General features: G+C 41.2%; 1 non-coding gene across 1 annotated transcript; it reads right to left on the bottom strand.

Moving 5' to 3' along the window:
* Positions 1-1,920: 1,920 nt before the first annotated feature.
* LOC133787571 (small nucleolar RNA R71) lies at positions 1,921-2,027 on the bottom strand. Its single transcript, XR_009872585.1, has one exon. It is a non-coding gene; the product is annotated as a small nucleolar RNA R71 (small nucleolar RNA).
* Positions 2,028-4,394: the final 2,367 nt, after the last annotated feature.

The raw sequence follows: 4,394 nt of genomic DNA, 5'->3' as shown, positions 1-4,394 counted from the left end.
TTCATCATATTTTGATAAAGAAAGGTTCTCAACCCAATTTGGAAGTGTTGGTGAAATTTTGGGATGAAAACTTAAAGAATTGAGAAACCCCTTAAGAGCCACGGCATGAGCAAAGTTGAGTCGCGGCTAGGGGGGGAAACAGAGGCATTGTTTATCTAGGAAGACCTCGGGCCACGGCATAGCTATAGAGGGCTGCGACATAGATGAGCATTTTTCCCAGAACTCGTTGGTGCGGGCCGCGGCATGGCTTCAGAGGGCCGCGGCATGGAAAGGGCTTTTTGCCCAGGAATTTGGACACGGGCCGCGGCATAGTGTATGTAGAGCCGCGACCCGCCTCTTTAAAATTTGAAGCTTTAGGTTTTAACTTGGCGAGAAAGAAGAAAGAGGAGGTACGGACGAAAGGGAAGAGGACTGGTTTTGAAGGCTGAAGCTTAGAGTATTTTTACATGTTTTTCTTCTTCTTGATGTTATCTTTAATTTCTGTTGTGATTAGCACTATGACTAGGAACTAATTTTCTGTTTAGGATGTTTAATTGAATCACTTGAATCCCTGTTATGAACTAATGCAATTTTTAATATTCTTCTTCTTCACTCTTCTTCAATTCCATATAATCTATTCTTTTAAATTGATTATTGATTGACCATCTTTAGTCATTTACATATGTTTTTAAGTCAAAATCTGAGAAGTGAGATTTAATTATGCTGTGGTTATATTGGACATAATTCTACTTTAGAACGAAAGTATCTGAATTAATTGTGTAACTGTTATTAAGTTTATTGAGATTAATGCTACCTGCGTGGTTCAATTTACCATAGAAATATAGGAAATTGTCATCTAGGTTGAGTTTATAATTCATAGTATGATTATAGGCTGCTTTATCAACTTGTTAATTGAATTAGGTCAAAAGAAGGAGAATTCACACTTTGCATTAGGGAATAATAGGGAGGATAGTTGATGAGATTGAATATCCTAATTGTTTCTCAGTGATTAAATTAAAAGTTTTTCCATTAGTTGTTATTTTATCTAATTTTCAATTATTTTTTCTGCAATTTGTAGTTTCTTTTGCTGTAGTTATAAAAATCAATAATTTCAATTCATCAAATAGAACAAGAAATTAATTGACTGTTAGTTGGTAAGTCAGTCCTTGAGGACGATACTTGGTTTTACCATTTTATTACGAGTTTGCGACTGTGTGCACTTGCATAGCTATAAATTTCGCAACAAGTTTTTGGCGCCGTTGCTGGGGACTGAAAATAATTATCAATATCAATCTAATTAATTTTTATTCTAATTTGATTTTAATTTATCTTGTTTCTAATCTGTTTAGTTGCTTAATTTTTCTATCTCAGGTGAATTTTGGTTTATGCGTGGCAGAAAAGGAAAAGCCACACTTGTTCCTCTGAATCCCGAGATTGAAAAATCTTGCAATCAAATCAGAAAGAGTAAGAGAGAGGCCCAGAATTCTGTGAAGATGGCACAGAATGACGGGGATGGCAGGAATGTTCTAAATCCAGGAGTTGTACAAGGGGTTCAGGCTCAGACCAATGTTGAGAGGAGCCTGAGAGATTATGTGGTACCCACTCTGACGGGAGTACAAAATAGTATACGCCCACCAGCTGTAGAGGCCAACAACTTCGAAATCAAGCCTGCTATTTTAAAAATGGTGCAGTCCTCAGTGCAATTCAATGGGTTGCCCTCTGAAGATCCTCACACCCATTTGTCCAACTTTCTGGAGTTGTGTGGAACCTTCAAATATAATGGGGGTGAGTGATGACGCAATCAAGCTTAGGCTCTTCCCATTTTCTCTAAGGGACAGAGCTAAAAGTTGGCTGAACTCTCTGCAGCCAAACTCTATTGTCACCTGGCAAGATCTAGCTCAAAAAATTTTGTCCAAATTCTTCCCTCCGTCCAAAGCTGGTAAATTGAGGGGAGAGATAAATAACTTTTGCCAGAATGACGGAGAGTCACTGTATGAAGCTTGGGAATGGTTTAAGGAACTCCTGGGAAGATGTCCTCATCATGGCATTGAACAGTGGATGCTAGTACATAATTTCTACAATGGCTTATGTCCTACAACCAGAACCATTATTGATGCTGCAGCAGGTGGCACTTTTATGAGCAAGAGCGCAACTGGTGCTTATGAGCTACTAGAGGACATGGCCACAAACAATCATCAATGGTCTGAGGAAAGATCATCAGGAGTTAGGAAGGTAGCAGGGGTGCATGAGCTAGATGCAATCACTGCTCTAACAGCGCAAGTAGCCTCTCTGACAAAGCAGTTACAACAGAGCAGTGTATCTGCTAATGCGGTTCAGATGGCAGTGAGGTGTGAAATGTGTGGTGGTGCTCATTCTATCGATCAGTGCCCTATCTGTATGAATAATAACACCCCAGTGGATCATGCTCAAGTTCAAGCGGTGGGAAACTTTCAAAGGCCGCTCAATAATCCATTTTCCAACAACTACAATCCTGGGTGGCGAAATCATCCCAATTTTTCGTGGAAGAATAATCAAGGCCAACAACCTCAGTTTCAGGGCCAATTTCAGAATAACATGCCTCAGCCACCTATGAATCAAGCTTCATCATCACAACAGTTTAGGCCTCAACAATCAATGCCTCAACCTGAGAGGCCTAATGAACTGCAAGCTGCCTTGTTGACTCTTACTAATACTCAGACTCAATTTATGACTGAGACCAGATCCTCTATTCGAAACCTTGAGACAAAGGTTGGGAAGTTGGCCAATATGCTCAATAACAGACCCCAGGGAAACTTGCCTAGTAATACTGAAGTAAACCCCAAGGAGCAAGTACAGGCAATTACTCTGAGGAGTGGGAAGAAAACTACGCAGCCTAGATCTCCACAGGCAGTGGTTCAGAATAAAGGGATGGGTGAACAGTCTGATTCAGAAAGGGTTACTGAAGACCATCAATAGTCAGAATAGAGTCCGCCAGTTGTTATTGAGCAGCCAGTTAGAGTTCTATACCCTCAGAGGCTTAGAAAGACTACACTTGATAAACAGTTTTCTAAGTTTCTTGAGGTGTTTAAAAAGCTGCACATAAACATTCCTTTTGCTGAGGCCTTGGAGCAGATGCCCAGTTATGTTAAGTTCATGAAGGAGATTCTGTCAAAGAAAAGGAGAATGGAGGACTATGAGACTGTAGCACTCACTGAAGAGTGCAGTGCGATTTTACAAAGGAAATTACCCCAAAAGCTGAGAGATCCGGGGAGTTTCACCATACCTTGCACCATTGGCAAGTTTGAATGCAAGCACGCCTTATGTGATCTGGGGGCAAGTATCAATCTGATGCCCTTATCTGTGTTTAAAAGACTTGGTTTGGGGGAGGCAAAACCAACAACTGTCACTTTACAGCTCGCAGACCGATCGTTAACACATCCACGAGGTATTATTGAGGATGTTCTTGTGAAGGTGGATAAGTTCATATTTCTAGCTGACTTTATTGTTCTAGACATGGAGGAGGACACATATGTCCCAATTATTCTTGGTAGGCCAATTCTAACCACAGGCCAAACTCTTATTGATGTTCACAAAGGAGAGCTTAAGCTTAGAGTTCAAGGAGATGAGGTGGTCTTTAATGTCTTTAAGTCTATGAAGTATCCAGTGGCTAGTGACTGTTGCTTTAGTGTGGATGTGATAGAAAAGGCAGTCTCCAAGAGAAGGGTGAGCAGTGATGCCATAGAGGCAGTATTATTGGGTGATGAGGGCGATGATGATGATGATGCTGAGATCAGAGAATGTGTAAACTGGATATACTCGTTCTTACCATATTGGAAGAAGTTTCAAGAACTAGCAGATGCGGCTGATAAACCACTTACCTCGATTCAGCAGCCACTGCAGTTGGAATTAAAGGTCCTCCCAGATCATTTGCGCTATGCTTATCTGGGAGAAAATGAAACCTTACCTGTCATTGTGTCAGTTGACCTGTCAAATGTAGAATTGGAGAAACTGTTGAGGGTTCTAAGGGAGCATAAATTGGCCATTGGGTGGACCTTGGCAGATATTAGAGGAATCAGCCCATCGACAGTGATGCATAAAATTTTGTTGGAGGAGAATAGCAAGCCATCCATAGAGGCCCAGAGACGACTCAATCCAGCTATGAAGGAAGTAGTATTGGAGAAGATTCTTAAATGGTTGGATGTTGGGGTGATCTACCCAATTTCTGATAGCGCATGGGTGAGCCCTGTGCAAGTGGTACCTAAGAAGGGTGGAATGACTGTGGTGAAAAATGAGAACAATGAACTCATTCCAACAAGGACTGTAACGGGGTGGTGGATTTGTATAGACTACCGCAAGCTTAATAAGGCCACAAGGAAGGATCATTTTCCTTTGCCTTTCCTTGATCAGATGCTTGACAGATTGGCAGGCCATAGCTA

This window comes from Humulus lupulus, chromosome 6, assembly GCF_963169125.1.
Source record: "Humulus lupulus chromosome 6, drHumLupu1.1, whole genome shotgun sequence".
NCBI lineage: Eukaryota > Viridiplantae > Streptophyta > Magnoliopsida > Rosales > Cannabaceae > Humulus > Humulus lupulus.
This window is presented reverse-complemented; position numbering and strand designations above follow the sequence as displayed.